At 54.2% G+C, this 18264-nt stretch overlaps 1 pseudogene; it reads left to right on the top strand.

Moving 5' to 3' along the window:
- Positions 1 to 552: 552 nt before the first annotated feature.
- Positions 553 to 18264, top strand: part of LOC141996224 (butyrophilin subfamily 1 member A1-like) — a 28880-nt pseudogene continuing 11168 nt past the window's right edge.

Genomic DNA, 18264 nt, shown 5'->3' on the forward strand with positions numbered 1-18264 from the left:
ACCTCGGGGGCCAGAGGAGTGAACAGTGGGTGGGCGGGGCCTCGGGGGAAGAGGATGACCAGGGGCGGGGCCTCTGTGGCAGGGCCATGCTCTAGGCGCCGGTGGCCCCCCAACTTCTCGGGGTCATCGGAAACCCAGGATGAAGGTGACACAGGGCCTGGTTCTTCTTTGGGCTAAGATTCCATCACACCTCTCCCTTCCTGGCAGTGTGAAGGGGCTGGACAGGGCATAAAGCCCTCCAGACACGGCCGGAGACAGGGAAAGGGCCGTCAATGCGGAAGAGAATCGGGCCCAGAGTTAGACAAGGGGTGCAGAGAATATTCTGGATTCTGGTCATTGCACTTCACCCTTGCTAGAAATGCTTCCTGTATTTTCTCCATTTCACTCCCTGACTCTCGATCTCTGCCCCTTTCCCCGTTTCGTCCTCAGAATTAGCACGTTCAGCCAGTTAATCGCAGCAATCCCGCCATAACACAGCAGCCTGAAATCTCAGCTCTCCCCGCCCCTCGCACGAGACCTGCTGCCAGCTGAACTGGAGAAAGAATGGGGAACGACTCTGGCGGAGGGTGTGAAGCAGACACCCGGAAAAGGTGAGTTTTCACAGGGATTTCCTCAAATTAGGAGAAACTTGGGGTCCCAGTTAGTGCCGAGAAAACCCTTCAGGAATCAAACAAACCAGAGGCCCAGCCCTCCCCGATCTGGGCTCCAAGTGGGAGTGAGCAGGGGGCTGCTGTGACATGCACAGACTGCTGGGCACGCACGGACTGTGGCTGGGGAGGGGGCTGCCAGACCTCCCTCGGGTGACCAGACAGCAAGTGTGAAAAATCGGGACGGGGGTGGGAGGTAATAGGAGACTATATAAGAAAAAGACCCAAAAATCGGGACTGTCCCTCTAAAATCGGGACCTCTGGCCACCCTAGACCTCCCCCACAGACTGCCACGGAGGGAGGAGTGGGCAGTTGCACAGACCTGCAGTGACCACACGGATTGTGAGGTTTGTTCCCCTCCTGTCTCCAGTGGAGCTGAGGTTTCTCCCTGAGCCTGCTGAGCCCTGTGGCCCTTCCCAGCCATGCCCATGGGAGCAGAAAACACCGAGAGACCAGGCCAGGGAGGTCATATGGTTTATTGGACCCACTTCTGTTGGGGAGAGAGACCAGGGCCTGAGGACGAGCTCTGCGGAGCTCGAAGGCTGGTCTCTCCCCAGCAGAAGTTGGAGAATGAAAGAGATCCCCTCCCCGCCTTGTCTCTCTAATCTCCTGGCACCGACCTTGCAAACAGAGAACTCTGAGGCAGTTCAGTGCTTCCGACCGAGCACCCGGAGCCTGTATGTAACACGGACGTTGCATTCATTCAAACAGTGCCTAGCGCAGCTGGGGGACGGGCTTCAAGCTGCTGCCAGCCACAGCCCCTTCTGTGCCCCAAACCGGGGGCGATTGCGCCTACCGGCCAGACCCCTCCCTTCCAGAACGGAGGTGCCCTTTGGTCTCTCAGCCCGGCGCTCTCACACAACCACAGCAGCTCCAGTCACCAGGTCCCCTCTTGGCGCAGTGGGAGCGGGCAGCAGGACAGAGCAGGCAGGCCACCGAGGGGGAACTGTACTCCAGGAAGCCGTGACTCTGTCAAGGATTTAGGTGTCATACCGGGCGAGCCGCTCAACATCCGCTCCCGGTGCGATGCTGTGGGGAACAGGGCCAAAGCCATCGGTGATGACGGGGGGATTTTCTTGGTTTTTCAATGGTTTGCATGCCGCGTGTGGGACTCAGTTTCCCTGGGTGCTGTTTGTTTAACGAGGTGGCACTGGTGGGAGAGGTCGTTTGTTGTTACAGAGGACCAGCGGTGATCTCGCCTGACAGTTGGGCCCTCAGGCAAAGGCCTGGAGAATGGATACCCCAGCGACTGGTGAGCGGGAGGCCCAGCTTGGAAGTCACAGCCAGGTCGGGCCAGTAGTAGGACAATGGGCTGAGCAGAGAAGACCCGGTGACTGCTTCCAGCCTGGGGGAAAGAAAAGAGGGAGGAGAGGAGAGGCTGAGATAGAGGAGACCCAGGCAGCCTGTTCACCTGGGACAGAAGACAAAGGACACAGGCTTGTGGGAAGGTGATATCTGATGCTTAGCTGGAAAGAGGGGGCTTCTGGACTGGGGAGAGAAAACAGCCAGAGCCCACACGGGTGCAGGAGAGACCTAGATGGACTGTGCTGAGGGAGGTTAGGCCTGAGGCCCTGAGAGTTTCCTGTGCTGTGTTCAGATGCTCAATAAACCCCTCTCTTTTACGCTGGCTGAGAGTCACGGCAATCTCAAGATCGGGGTTGCGTTCTTCCCTCTGGGAGTAGAGGCCCCAGGGGTCCAGAGTGAGGGGACTCCCTGAGGGGGCCCACGGCAGACAGGCATGCTCAAGGCTCAGAGAAGAGGGGTTCCAGGAGGCGGAAGGGCCTACGGCTTAACCCTCGAGAGAGTGGATCTCCGAGAAGGGCTGTCACACTGAAGGGGGTTCCTCCCAAGGACTGTACGAGGCTGAGAGAGAGCACAAGTCCTGTGAGTCCGTGATGCCATCCATGAATAAAGAGAGGATGGAAAGGGAGGTGATTCAGCAGTGGTGAGACTGACACTGGAATACCGCATCCCGTTCTGGTGTCCACATTTCAAAAATAATGTTAAAAAAACTGGAGAGGGTGCAGAAAAGAGCCACATTGAGGGATGGAGAAGACTTATAAGGAGGGATTGAAAAACTCAGTCTGTTTAGTTTTTAAAAAGATGGAGAGGTGAGCTGATGGCAGCCTGCAAGTGCCTTCGCTGAGAGAAAACACCAAGTATTTAAAGGGCTCTTTAGTCTTGCAAAGAAAGGCAAAACAAGAACAAATGTCTGGAAGTAGAAATCAGAAAAATTCTCCTTAGAACAAGGCAGAGATTTGTAAGAGGGAGGGCGACTCATCACTGGAACAAACTGCCAAGAGAAGTGATGGATTCTCCATCTCTTGATGTCTTCCAGTGAAGACTAGATGCCTTTCGGGAAGGTGCTTTCATCAAAAAGCAGCTCTTGTGATACACAGGAGGGCTGGGAGATGCAGGGCGTCATATTAGATGCTCCAATGGTCCCTTCTGGCCTTAAGTCGACTAATTTATGAAAAACTGGTATTTTATTTATAGCCGGCTCCATCCCCCGACTCACCAGTCATTGAATGCGGAGATCCGGGGGCAACAACTCCAAGGTCCACAGAGGCTGGGCAGGGGCAGGACATCAGCTGGGAGGGGAGGGATGGGGGGGCAGTGACATCACAAAGGCCTTTTGCAGGACCTCAGCCCATTGGGCAAAGGTGGTGGGGAGGGGGTGACCTCACAGAGAGACCCCGACTTCAGCGGGGCAGGGCCGAGGTGCAGGGCCAGGGCAGTCGCTGAGACCCCCCCGGCTTTGCAGCCGCACGTCTCCTTCGCCAGGTCTCCCCTCGAGGACGGGGAGAGAATTAGGATTCACGTCGTAGCATGAGGAGGAGCCTCTGTGGAGTTCTCTCCTTTCCGACCAGTGATTGTGCCAGAAAACGAACTTCCCTTGGACAAGGTCGGAGGCTGCGAGAGGTTTGGAACCTGTTGGGTCTGATGCACCTGCTGCAGGCAGAATTCTCGGCACAGAAAACACTGGCTTAAGGGGGCAGAATTTGATTTCCTACCGAGCACTTTGATGCTTGGAAACATTGGGGACCTTGGGGTTTATCCTTTTTGGTTTCCCTTTTCCTCTTTCCTCCCTCCTTTCTCCTCTTCTCTTGCTTCTTTTTTCCCTGTTTCCCTCTCTCTACCAAGGAGGGGTGTGTGTGTGGAGGGTGGGCAAGGGGGGGGGTTGCTCTCATCGCGGGAGGTCCTCACAAAGAGGTGGCTCTGGATCTGAGAGCGATCCGCTCTGATGGTGACCTGGGCCGTCCTGTGGGACCTCTGGTGAGACCTCTCAGCCGCCCACCCCTCAGCGTCTCAGTGCTGGTTGGCTATCGACAGCGAGGAGACTCAGGTCCTTTTGGTCTCTTTTCAAATCTGGCAAATAAATCACAATTAATCCAATGTATGGGATTAATCTTGCTGCTTCAGGGGCGGAAGGAGGCAGGGTCTTGGGGGAAGGGGTGGAGTGGGGCGGGCCTGGGGCAGAGGGGGGTTTGCCCCGGGCCCGCACCCCCCTCGGGATGGCCTTGGCAGCAGTATTGGTCCCACCCCGCGGCAGGGCCGGGCTGGAACCAGGTACGGCCGGGGCAGGGCAGGGCAGGGCAGGGGGTGGGGGAAAGCTGGGCGGGAGGGAGCCAGGGGAGGTACCTCTCTCCAAGCCAGACCTCGTAACCTGAGATCCAGAGAGGGCTGGGGCTCAGGGCACACCCCTCCCATCGGCCTTTCCTGTTGGTTAGCGTCGGTGTGGAGATGCCTCGCACGCTGGGTTTTGTGGGTCCTACTTTCAGGCACCTCCTTCTTCCTGTAAGCGGGGGAATAGTCCCGCTCTTGTGGGGAAATTTCCTGGCTTCTGCACAACCCCGGTGAAGTGGACTAGCGAAAGGATCTGAGTCCTCGCTCCCACTGCCTTTACCCAGTGGGCTCCCTGCCCTCGAGGACTCCCCTTCCACTCTCCTGTCTGGCAGAGTCCTCGTAACCCCAACAAGGCTGGGCCCAGGAGTCCTGGGGGGCTCGACCCCCAACCCTGCGGTGGTCACCTAGGACAGGGGCTAGGGTGTCCCCACTCTGGGGTACTCTCTGCACTGGGCGCTTCCCTGACCCACTGACCAGTACATACAATTTAAAGCAAATGCAACTTATTTAATCAACAATTAATTTAAAAAAGAATAAGGAAAAATGGGAAAGGTGAAAGGAAACATATCACCCCGCTCTGTGGCAGGGAACATCACAAACAGCGTCTCTGGAACGTCAGGGCAGTTCACAGTCTGCTCCTTGTAAGTCCCAGGCCCCTTCTCTGGCCCTGGCCGTGCTGCGGGGATGCTGCGGGTTGGACACTCGCTCTGGTGGTGGCCACACGCTCTCAGGCGCTAAGTGGCAGGACCCTTCTGCCCAGTGTCGCCCCCGCCCAGTAGGGTTACGATCCAAGCCTGGCCTGCAGAGCCTCTGGGCTGAGGCGTCTCCCTGTGCAGGGCCCGCTTCCCAGGGTCCCCCTTGCTCTCCCCAGCTGCTCACCGCACCCAGCTCCGGACGGCTCCCGCCCCAGCCCCACCACTCGGTCTCTGCATGGTTCCTGCTCTGCCTCCCGCTCCCTGGGCTGCTTCTCTGGCCCCTCGGGCTCTGGTTGCTCCCAGGACAGGTCTGCTCTCTCTGGGCTGCTTTACTGTTCCCTCTGGATCGGCACAGCTCCGCTCCCCAGCTCAGCTCGGGCCCCTGCTTTCTCCTTAGCTCGGCCCCACTCTGTCTGTCTGACCCCGGCAAATCCAGCTCACACGGAGGACGGGACCCCCCTGGCCTCTTGACTCCCTCATTAGCCTGCCCGCCCTGTCATTCAGGCTGACCTGGAGCGTTGGCCTCTCCCCATTGTTCCTGGGGACTATCAGTCTCAGGGTCCTGGTTTCCCATCGACCCTTCCCCCTTTTAGGACTGGGAGCTAGCCAACCAAAACACCCCCACTGACTGTTAGTAAGGGGGCAACAGTCCCCTTTCATTTAGGCCGTAGCTGTGGGGGGGTTGAGGATCGGCAGCATCTCAGTGTCAGATTTAGGTAGCTAAAGTGAAAGTAGCAGCCAAGCCCACCTCAATATTTTTGTGGAGCTAGCCCCTGGTGCCTAACCTGTTTTGGACAACCCACTAGGCCCTCATCTGTGTTGTCAGGTGCCCGATCCCAGACCTACATTATTTTAAACAGATGCTTTTGAAAAACATACCAAAAGTCTAACGGGCTCTAAAAATCAGCTGAATACATTCCAGGCCTACAAGCACTAAAATACCTTCCTCAAACCAGTGTATGGGGCTTTGAACGGTATCACGACATGGCAGGGGCTGACAGTCAGTGCTAACTGTGAGAAGACCCATTTTTCATGATTCTTGCTAAAGCCAGTCAGCAAATGTCGTCTAGGAGTAAGTGCTGTAATTATGGGGAAGAAAAATCTGCATTTTTCACACGTAACAGAAGTGGAATAACTGCATTCAAAAATAAAACGATGAAAAACTTGAAAGGCCACAAGCCCTCTCAGTCCTACTACTTGTTCAGCCAGTCGCTCAGACAAACAGGTTTGTTGACATTTGCAGGAGCTCATGTTGCCCACTTCTCGTTTACAGTGTCACCTAAAAGGGAGACCAGGCATTCACAGGGCACTGTTGTAGCTGGCATCGCAGCATATTGACAGCCCAGATGTGCTGAAGAATCATACGTCCCTTCGCGTTTCAACCACCATTCCAGAGGTCATGCGTCCGTGTTGATGACAGATTGAGATGTCACCAGCGGAAGGTTGATTTTCTTGTTCGGTGGTTTGGATCTTGTCGTTTCCACATTGGCGTGTTGCTCTTTTCAGACTTCTGAAAGCATGCGCCACACCTCATCCCGCTCAAATTTTGGAGTCCAATTTCAGACTCTTAACTCTTGGGTCAAGTCCTATGGCTATCTTTAGAAATCTCACATTGGTCCTTCTTGGCCTTTTGTCAGATCTGCAGTGAAAGTGTTCTTAAAACGAACACCACGTGTTGGGTCATCATCCGAGATGGCTAGGAGATGAAATCTGTGGCAGAGTGCAGGAAAAACAGAGCAGGAGACAGACAATTCTCCCCCAAGGAGCTGAGTCACCAATTTAATTCACACATTACTTTTTTTTAACGAGTATCATCAGCATGGAAGCATGTCCTCTGGAATGGTGGCAAAGGCATGCAGGGGCATACGAATGTTTAGCATCCCTGGCACATAACTACCATGCAATGCTGGCTACAAAAGTGCCTTGCGAACGCCTCTTCTCAACGTCCGGTGGCCTTGTAGGCGCTAAACGTTTACACTGTTTTCCTTTTGAGTGCAGTTCTGGAACAAAACAAAAAATCTACATTTGTAAGTTGCCAGGAGCTCCTGCTCCCTCCATGGCCCCGCCCCTGCCCCCCTTCTTTCCCTCAAGGCCCTGCCCCCCAGCCAAGCTGGAAGCCGGAGCAGGGCTGGGGAGCCACAGACCCCCCGTGTGCCCAGGCTGGGCGGGCCTGAGAACAGCCCCCAGCCCATATCCCCATTCTCCATCCCCCGGCCCAGGGCAGGTGGAGGGTCTGAAGCTCCGCACAGCTGTCTGCACGGCTCTTCCCCCGACCTGGTTCCAGACGGGGCTGGGGCCTCAGAGCCACAGCTGGGTTATGGTAAGAGGCCCCCCGGGCAGCTGGTGACTCAGGAGGGTGCTCGAACCATGGGGCTATGCTGATGTGAGGCATTCTCTGTCTCTCCAGTTAAAGCTGCGCTGGAGACACAGGCCTGGACGCTGGTCAGTGCTGTAACCCCCCGGCAAGCGGGTCCTACTCATGTTTATGTTCCCTCTCTCAGGCTCTGGCCCAGATCACTCTTTGAAGGAGAGGGAGAGAGCACAAGAAAACACACGCATGAGACTGACGCTATCGGAGGGTGGTTAGCGTACCCATCCACAAGGTGGGAGACCAGAGTCCAGTCCCCCTGCTCCAATTCAGCTTTAATTATTTATCCAGAGGGCAACAGCTTCACTAGGACAGACTGACGGGGCCTCACAGCACAGTATCCCATAGCTTAGTGCTCAGAGCACGCTCCTGAAAAGAGCGGATCCCTGTCCAAATCCCTTCTCACCCTCAGGCAGAGGGGGGCTGTCACCTGGGTCGCTCACGTCCCAGGTGAGTGCTCTAACCAGGGGGCTACAAAGGTGGGAGGGACATGTCGTTTCCCCTGGCTTCTTGCAAACCCAGCAGATGCGGGTATCTCCAAAGAGGGTTCCTGGCTGTGGCTGGCACCTCCCATTGTCAGCATAGGCAGGTCCATGCGTAGCGTGCTGGCTTTTGTGAGTCACATTCCAGGGTTGTGTTTACGCTTCACTTTTATCAGTACAACTTTTGTGTCGGTCAAGAGTTTGAAAAAAACACACCCTGGGCCAACGAAAGTTTTACTGACGAAAAGCGCCTAAATCTTTCTGAACCTAGCCCTAAGTCTAGGAGCAAAGAGGACCAGGGAATTGTAGACTCACGTTTTAGTGGGTTTCTCTCACCAACTGAACGTCAGATTGTGATAGGGGGGCTGTTTGTCAAAGGGGGCCCCGCTCATAGATCCAGTGTGGAGGTCGCACACTTCCTCACACAGAGGTAGTGGGTATCGAAGGCCGGGAAAGGCTGAGCCTCCCCAAACAGCCTTGCATGGCCCCACTGACGCTCCACCCCCAGGCCTCTTCCTGCTTCCTGGTGCTGTGCTGTGGGGGGCTCTTCCCCCCATGGCCAGGGCCCCAGGCTGGGGCTAGTGGGGCCCGGCCTGTGCTCTGGTGCTGGTGGGGGGGCATGCTGCCTGCCCTCCCACCCGGCACTCCGGGGCTGAGGGGGTGCTCTGGGGCTAAGGGGAGGTGCCCACCTGGTGCTCCGGGGCTGGAGGAGGGGGACCATGTTGCCTGCCCAACTGCCCGTGCTCTGGGACTGGGGTAGGGGGGCCACGCCACCCACCCCACTGCCTGGTGCTCCGGGGCTGCGGGAGCAGGGCTGCGCCACCCGCCTGGCTCTCTGGGGCTGGGGGCACTCAGGCAGCCCGGGGGTGGGGGAAGGTGGTGGTGGCCGTGCAGGGTGGGGCTCTGGGCTCTGGTGGGAGGGGAAGAGCCTGAGCCAGAAGGGATGGGCCAGGCCAGCGGCTAGCGTCCCCAAGCGCAGGTTCCACCCGCCCCCCATGCCGTCACACACGTGTCTGGACTCCCTGTGGGATCAAATAATTGCAACCGTGGGGTCTCAGGATCCCTGGCAGGGCTGAGCAAATATCAGCCCGCAGGCAGGGTAGAACAAGCAGTCTGTAGCCTCCGAGCCTCCTGCCCGTGGCCGACAGTAACAGTTCGGGTTCCTGACCTTCTGGGCTGGGCAGAACAAATAGTCAGTTCATCGCCCCCGGGGGGGCAAAACAAACAAACAAACAAACAGTCTGTGGCCCCTGAGCATCCTGGCTGGAGGAGGCAACCACCGTTGGGGTTCTGGCCCTCTGGGCCGGGCAGAACAAATAGTAGCCAAACCTAGCGGGAAGTGGGGGAGTGGCAGGGTCAGCCGGGCCCATCCAGCTCCACCGGGTGCCGACCCAGGGCCCGATGAAGCCAGGGAATTGCACGTTAAGGGATGAACCATCAGCTCCTACTACGTTCCCTGGGTCTCTTCCTACCCCAGGGCGCTTCTCATACACCTCTCGGCTCGCCGCAGCTCAGCATCCCTGTCAACCTCTGCGCTTGCCTGGCCGCTCACAGTGCAGTCCGGGTCTCAGGTTCCCACTGCTTGGGGAGCCTCCGGCCTCTCTGCAGGAGCTTGCAACACACGTCCTTCCTCCTCCTCAGCCGGCCCAGGCTGGGCTGGGCCGCCTCCTTTTATCTGTCGCTTCCACTGGGAGCGGGTGCAGCAAGGCTGAGGGGACGTGGCCTTCTGAGGCCTGCAGCGACTGGTCTGTCCCTGGTGGCCTAACGAGGGGTCGTACACCCCTTCACACAGATCCTGAAAATACCAGGAACTAAAATTGAAACTTCTCCTTATGGAGGAAGCCATCCAAGAGGCGGCTGACCTGGTCCCAAGTCTCCTTGGCCATGCGTGCCAGCGCCCCAGCCTTCTCCCTCCAGAGGGTGAACGTAGGAAAAAGACTCCAAAAAGAGATCCACGAGCCCTCCCGTGAGCCCCCAACCAGCCAGAGGTGATGCCCAGCGTATGCAGTCACTTGGGCACGCCTACGCCCGGTACCCGCAGATTGCAGACACACCTAGGAAGCCTAAGGACCCGACAGGCATAGGCACCGAAGCCGTGTTACCGGCTCTCAGAGACAGGAGCACAGACCAGACCGCCTCTGGGAATCTCACTTTAGAATTGTTTAAACGTTGCGGAGCTGAGGGGCCACAGAGATGTGGTGACCTTGATCCTAATTCAACCCTGACATTGCACCAGCACTGGAGATGTTGGGTGGGTCACTGACATGTAAAATCACTGGGGCCGGGGGCTGATTTGCTCTTTGGGAGATCCTCCGAGAGCCCTCACCTATGGGCAGCACGTGACCTGCCCGTTGCAGGACCCTAGCCCTGGGCCTCTCCCATTCTGCCCAAGTCCCCGCCCCCCTCCCTGCCGGTGCCCCCCCACCATAGCCACTGGCCCCCCAGTCCCAGGACACCCCAGCCACCCCCTGCCCCGGAGCACCACCCTGAGTCCTGGCCATAGGCCGGTGCTTGTACCACGCTCAGAGGCATTGCGTGCACTCACTTGCTCTCCTTAATACCTCCTTTCTTATTTATTTATTTATATTACAGTAACTCCTAAATGGCCCAACCAAGATGCGGGCCCCATTGTGCTGTGCCCTGGACACACCAGTAGTGAGGAACCATCCTTGCCCTGGAGAGTTTACAGATTTAAAATTTTTATTAAGATGATGTTTTTTAAAAAAGTGAACAGTACAGAATTTAAGCACAGAAGTTTCAGGTTATCAGGGAATAACGTACAGATTATCAAGGGCTGCGAAGTTCGGTTTAAGATCGGGTGGCTAAGGAATACATAATCTGCAATATCCCCGACTGGGGGTAAAAGGTTAACGGGTCAAAGGACAGACATTGAGATATGAGGGCATGTTGTTCATATAATGGCTATGTTCAGGTGTGGAGTATAGTGAGTGAATACGATGATGAGGATGGATTGACCCTCATTTGATGAGATTTAACGTTCAGTGAGTTTATGGCTCCAGTTCATATGGTCCAACGGACAAAGTCTCTCGGTCCCTCTCTCATAGTTGATGCACCATGTCGCTCCACCTCATGCCCCCTGGCACTGTCAGTGGCCGGTGATGTGTTCAGTGTAGATGTCCTATTGCAATCTAAATTACACCAGACATCTCCACAGGTGCAGCCATGGTGTGAGTGTGGTATGGACCGGCTGCTGGCCCAGTGACATCTGACCCTGCTCGGAGCCAGGCAGGCGAGACCTGTGGGGGAAATCCCTTCCCTTCTGGTGCTTGTTACCTCCTCCCCACTGCCCTGTGTCGCTGTCACCGCGTCCCACTCACTCACCATCTGGTTGGTTATTTCTCCTGTTCCCCAGACCCAGCTACGATGATGGGGAAGGTTCCCTCGTTCTCTCCCGGCTCCACAGTGAGCTCCGCTCTGCCCAGCTACGTCGCTCTCTGCCTCGCTCTACAGGTTCACAGTCTGGTGTCAGGTAGGAGCTCTGGGCTCCTCGCTGGGTTTGCTGATGTTCTCTTGCTGGTCATCACCATCCACCTCGCTTCCCTGCCTTGTCTCGTAAACCACGTCTGCTTTTTGCAGGGCCAGCCCTAGACCAAATGGTGCCCTCGGCGAGGAGCGTTTCTTTATTGCCCCCCCCTTCCATTTGTTAAATTTTTGAATACTTTTCTTTTATTGTATTTGTAGCCCATTTCATGGCTTTGATGCACGATTTGCATGCATGATTTATCCCTGTCATATAAGACAATAAATGGGCATGCTAGGATCTGTACATCTGTATCTATTCATGCCTATATAAGCAAAAAAAAAAAAAGTTTCCTCAAAGAAAATTTTTAATTGTAGGAATAACTGGAATGTACTAACATCTATACTTGAAACATTTCACTTCAAACATTCTGTTTTCCCTTTTGTCACTAACAGACACAGGACCCCAAGCCTGGCACCCCCCGAGCCTGGCGCCCACCAATCCTGGCACTCCAGGTGGTTGGCTGGGTCGCCTGCCCCTAAATCCAGCCCTGGTCTTTTGCTCTTTACACAACGACCATAAACCACAGAGCACAGCTGGGTCCTAGTGATGGTGTTTATCTATACACAATCTAGTCAGGCCTAGTTATACACACACTGCTGCTCTGACTGGAGGCTTCTAAGACATAGAACATGGTGAGCGCCGTTACTGGGCTCACAAACTATTTAAAGGGACACTACACAATTCCGCTACACTACACCGCTGGACCATGTAAGTCACAGATCAGACTCTTCAGCCACAAACAAATCATGACTTCCCAACTCCCCAGTTATGAAATTAAAACCCACAAGTCATTCACACTGCACTAGGCACAGCCGTCTAGGGGTGAGAGTGAGGCCTTCTTCATTCTGTGCCCTCAGTGAAAGTCTTATCATATCCCATGGCACCCCCGGGGCTGCCCCCACAGCTACACAGACATTTTGGTTCCCTCCTGCTGTGGTTTCCATTCTGCTAATTTAACCAGCTCTCTTTGTCGCTCTGGATGCTGAGTCTCTGCCCAGAGACCCCCCCCTTTCTGTTCAGTTCCACAATGGCTGGTTCTCTGCCCCCTGCACTTTTCTATCTGCCTCCTTCTCCCTCTTCATTATCTGACTTCTGACTTTACCTGCACAGTGGCAATGATCTCTTTTCACATCCTGCTGGCCCTTACACCATCCTTACAGCAGTCAGGGAGGGCACTGCACTGGAGCAGCATGAAAAGTCCTTGGTGTGTCAGAGAACCAGCCCCCCCTCCCCATTACCCATTATACCCAAGGTGCTTGTGAGAAGTGTTCAGCCCTGTTCAGCGATGATAGGGACAGTGTATAACATTCACCTGTGAACTCTGGGTGACAGATATGGCAACCACATGCCGTATTTGGGGACTATCAAATTAACATCATGAATATTCTGTCTATTCTGCACCCTCTCCCTAGATAGTATCTGTGATGGGTTCGGTCACAGAGACCCCCTGGAGACTGTCACTTGATGCTCTGGGGTACCACAGAGAACAACCCTCCTGCCAGAACGGGTGCCCCTCCACTCTTGTCTTGCTGAGCCAGACACTCTAATTCAGCTCCAGCCCAGACTCAGAGGTTGGGCCACGCCCCTCTGCAGTTCACAGAAACTGAGATTCACTCAGCCGTGGGGCTTCTCAGTTAACAGGGACTTTCCCAGCGCCCAGTGTTCAGCCTTTCTGGGAGCCTGAACCCCAAATAAATCCATTTTACTCTGTATAAAGCTTATACAGGGTAAACTCATAAAATGTTCACCCTCTATATCACTGAAAGAGAGACGTGCACAACTGTTTTTCCCCCAGGTAACAATTACTTGCACTGGGTTTATTAATAAACAAAAACGATTTTATTAAGTATAAAAAGTAGGATTTAAGTGGTTTTAAGTAATAACAGACAGAACAAAGTAAATCATAATGCAAGATAAACCAAAACACGCACGGCTCAGCTTAATACACTAAGAAATCAGTTACAGATGATAACTTCTCACCCTCGATGTTATTTCAAGTAAAATGCTTCCCAGGTCAGTTGCCTTTTCTGACCTGGGTCCAGCCTGTTCTCTCCCACCCCTGTAGTCACAGTTCTTTTGTTTCCAGATACTTTCAGGTATCTCCTTGGGGTGGGGAGGCCATCTCTTAAGCCAGATGAAGACCCTCATTGTTTACTTCCCCCGCCTTATATAGAATTTCCCTAAGGCGGGGAAACCCTTGTTTGGAATCCCACCCCCACTCTGGAAAAGTACCAGCTTCAAGATGGATTTCAGTATCAGGTGACATGGTCACATGTCTGTGTAAGACCCCAGTCTCCATTCCTCCCAGGTTGCCTGACCCATACACAGGAAGGCTTTAAGGTAAACCAGGCCATTTACAGCCAATTGTCCTGTCAATGGCAGTCACCAAGTTCCTGATGCCCCATTGACTGCCCTCACCTGGTCTGACTACACCAGTAATACAAGTTCATACCTCATATTTCTATAAGAACGATAGATGCATACAAATAGGAAAATCAAATGCAGCACATTATAACTTTTTCAGTGATATGTTACAAGAGACCTTTTGCATAAAGCACATTCCAGCTATGTCATTTTCAGATTCATAAGCCTATTTTCATAAAGCATACGGAGTGGAACTTCACAGTATCGATCCGTTCTATATGTATCTTTGTGGGCTCCGGACTGTAATCTACTCCGTGGGGGAGGGTTACCCCATCTCCTGCAGGATATACAAATGATGGGGCGTAATTTCTTGTGGGACAGATAACAGCTCCAGAGAAGTACCAGCCCTGCCACCTTTCCCCCAGGATGGATGCTCAGAGCATGGAGGTGAGATGGTTCAGGTCCCCGTACTCTGCAGTTGTGCATCTGTACCACGATGGGCAGGATCAGTGTGGGGAGCAGATGCCAGAATATCAAGGAAGGACTGAGCTCTGAAAAGACCACATCACGGATGGGAGTGTTTCCCTGAGAATACGCGATATCCGACCCTCCGACGATGGACAGTACAAGTGTTTTTTTCAGTCTAGAGTGGCTTATGAAGACGCTTTATTGGAACTACAGGTGGCAGGTCAGTAACTTGTTGTGATACTTTGATGTCTTCAATAGGGTCATAAGTGGATCAAAGATTCATTGTGAGATGACACCTGATTTATCTCATTACAGTGGGGCAGTAGCTCTGCTCTGGTGAAGGTTTATTCTAGTTGACTGTTTTTTCTAAGGGCTCTAAAATCCACACAAATACTCAGATTGTCTCGAAGAGTGTTGTGACTCTTTGGAGTCTGGGGTAGCATTCATGGGTTACATTTACGGGGTTAATAAAATACACAAACACGCCTAAAAAGTTGGGTGATATGAATATGTTGTGTTTATTACAACTCTCTTGTGCACCCCTGGGGCCAAACAATAGCTGATCCTCCTCACGCTAATGTCTGGCCTCATGTCTTGCACTCACAGGGTAACTGTGGTTGATATACAGGGTCCTGTAGCCCACCGCCTGCCACTGGGGCTTGGCTGCCCATGGGTGCACCCACTAATTTTTCTCCATGGGTGCTCCAGCCCCGCAGCACCCACGGAGTCGGCGCCTACGCCCCTGTCCTCTCCCTCTCTCCACCCTCCTCCCTCTGGAACACCCAGCCCTTCCTCTGCCTGAGGCAGGTGTTAAAGGGGCTTCTCTAAGCCCAAGGGGATTACAAATATGTTTCTAAAATTACGTTTGCAAGTGAAAGTGGTGGAAGAGTTTAGCCTCCCTGCCCATCAGTTCAACTGTGCACAGCTCCTTCCAGTGGTTCTTATTCAACCCTTCAGACCTGCCGCGAAGTGTCTGTGGCGAGAGGCACGGTCTGTGTTCATCAACGGGAAAGCCAGTCCCTTGTCCCTGCTCAGGAGCTGGCAGAATTATGGGGCCGCTCACCCAGCCTCACTGGAGAATGTGAAGCAGGTGCACATATGCTAGACCAGCAATACGTGAGAGGCAGGGTTACCTGGTGGATAGAGCCGTCGACTGAGCGTCAAGGGACAGGGTTCCAGTCTTGCCTTTGCTACTGAGCTGTGCAAGAATTTGGGCAGGTCTCTGTGCCTCTGTTTCCTCGCTCACCCTTTCTCCATCATGCCTGTTGAGACTGTAAACTCTTCAGCGCAGACTGTCTCCTAGGATGTGTGCATGACGCCCAGCCCGCTGGGGACGCAGTCTCAGCTGGGACCTCTAATTGCTTCTGTAAGACAAACAATCATAGCCCACAGCTCTGGCACACTTGTACGTGTGTTTTTCGTCATTTCCATGTGCCTCTGGAGACATGTGGGGCCAGTGTGAATGGCACTGGAGGAGGCTCTTGTCAGCAGGGTTCGGTCACTGAGGCACTCCCCTGGGCAGTTGCCCGGCTCCCGCCCGGCCAAGGCATGGGGAGGCTGGGACTTTGCAGCTGGCCAGTGAGTTCCTGACTCACCTTCCTCAGGGTGGGCTATTGCTTAAGGGCTGCAGGTCGGAGAGGGATTTTTCAGAGTGGCCACCAGAGTGGCTGCACACACTTAGGCCACCAAAAAAATTATTGTGAGAACCCCTGCTAGCCTGTGCTTTTCTGGTGAAGACTCCCGAGTGGAAATGGCACCAGACACCCATCCCTTCTTTGTCTCTCCTGGGCGGTTGTTTTCCCTTTCTCGGATGGTCTGTATGCAATTTCCAAGCAACCTAAGGGCCTCTCTGCCCACAGACTGACCCCGCAATAAAGAAATCCATTTGAATTCACAAGACCCTTGCTTCAAATTAAGATAATTTTATTTCAGTTCAGCTCATCAGTAATAAAAAATCCCCAGTGTGACCTTATCAAGTGTTTGCGACAGCCCCCATCTCTCCCCCGACCCAGCCCTGCCCCTTCCACCCGAGGCCTCATCCCCTCTGTGCTCAATGGAGCCCGGCTCACATTGTGGGCTTGGCCCCTGCCCTGTGCCCCCAGCCCCCTTCCATTGTGGCCACTGGTCCCTGCCCCAGGTTAGCCCCCTCCTCCCCCCGACCCCGAGAACCAGGAGGCCCGGCAGTGCAGCTCCAGGCTTTCCAAGCTGGAGTGCCAATGTAATGGCAAAAACAGCAACCAGCAAATTTTCCTACCCCTGGTGCTCCGGGGCCGGGAGGGCTGGAGTAGGAAAATTTGCTGGCTGTTGTTTTTGCCATTACACTGGGCAGTGTGGCCACAGCCCTCCTGGCCCCAAAGCACCAGGCTGTCGACCAGTACATTGGGAGGGCCCAAGGGACCAGCCCTCCCGGCCACGGAGCACCACGCGGCCCTGGAGTGTGAGGAGGCCAGACAGCGTGGCCGCAGCCCTCCTGGCCCCAAAGCACTGGGCTGTTAGGCAGCAAGGCCCCTGCCTTCCCGGCCCCGGTGTGCCAGGACTCCGAAGCCGGGCAGAGCAGCCCCAGCTCCCCTGGCCCCAGAGCATCAGCAGGCTGGCAGCCCCGGAAGAGCCGGACACCTGCAGAGTGAGAAGCCGGACGGGGAGAAGGGGCGGAGTGTGGATGGGCCACATCCTGGCTGTTTGGGAAGGCTCAGCTTTCCCTGCCGCCCATGGTTTGTGTTTCTGTTTTGGTGAGTGTATTTCCTGGCTCTGAGAGGTATCAGTTTTCTGCTACCCATTTCAGCATTCTGGAAGGATACAAGGCCCTGCCAAGGCAACCTGAATTCCCCTATAATAAAGTTTTTTATTAGTGAATTATTTAAGGCTTGTTTACACATACACATACACTGGTTTCAATGAACTAGTGAAGAGTTTTTCAAACTGGGTCCGTGGACCCCCAGGTACTCCAGGGGGTGCACGGACCCCACTGATCAACTCCTTCCCTTCCTCCCTCAACACCGCCTCCTCCCTCCCAGTGCTTCCTGTGTGCTGGGGAACAGCTGTTCAGTGGTGTGCAGCAGGGCCTGGGAGGGAGAGGAAGGAGCAGAGACGGGGTGTGCTCAGGGGAGGGGATAGAAAGAGGTGGGGAAGAGGAGGGGCAGGGGTGGAGCAGGGGCAGGAAGAGGTGGGGCGAGGATGGGGTCTTGGGGGAAGGGGTGGAGTGAGAGCAGGGCCTGGTGCTGAGCAGGTTGGGCTAGGGGGTTTGCTGAAAATTTGAAATCAAAATGGGGGTCCTTAGGTTGCTAAAATTTGAGAACTGCTGAACTAGGGCAAACATCCAGGTGGACCCTCTGAAACGAGTTTGGAAATGGCTTATATTGATTTAGTTTAAGTCTTGATTTAAGGGATTTGCACTTGATTAACTAAACCAGGTTAACTAAACTGGAGAAAGTTTGTGCATAGAACAGCACTGACATTAACATTAATTCTACTCTATATCAAATAGGAATCTGGCCAAATTAGGTGACCAGCTGCACTCGTGGACTCACATTCAATTATTAGTTTGATAGGAAATGGCTTTTGATAACAGTGTAATAAAGCTTTTGGCTCATTACTGGGTTATCACAAATTTATTTATTTCTTCTGTAGGTTTGGGCTCCGATCCTGATATCTCTGTAGAGGGACATCAGGATGGAGAGATCCAGGTGGTGTGTCGATCATCTGGATGGTACCCAGAGCCTGAGGCTCAGTGGAGAGATCTCCAGGGGAAGCTCTTACCATCAGCCTCTGAAAAAATATCCCAAGAGGCCGGTGGCCTGTTTCAAACAGAGATTGCCATTGTTCTAACAGAAGAGTCCAACCATAAAGTGTCCTGCTGTGTCAGGAACCCCCGACTCGACCAGGAGAGAGAGTCAGCGATTTCCATAGCAGGTCAGTGCCCGGCCGTGCCGCACATGGCTGGACTGAGATGCCACAGACATGGGCAGAAAGTATTTATCATTGTGTCTCCTATTTATTGGCCTGGACCTTCAACATGTTGAGCACTTCTTGGAAACATCTGAATAAGCTTAGTTCTCTTTGGATATGTCTA

This window comes from Natator depressus, chromosome 11 (genome assembly GCF_965152275.1).
Source record: "Natator depressus isolate rNatDep1 chromosome 11, rNatDep2.hap1, whole genome shotgun sequence".
Taxonomy (NCBI): domain Eukaryota; kingdom Metazoa; phylum Chordata; order Testudines; family Cheloniidae; genus Natator; species Natator depressus.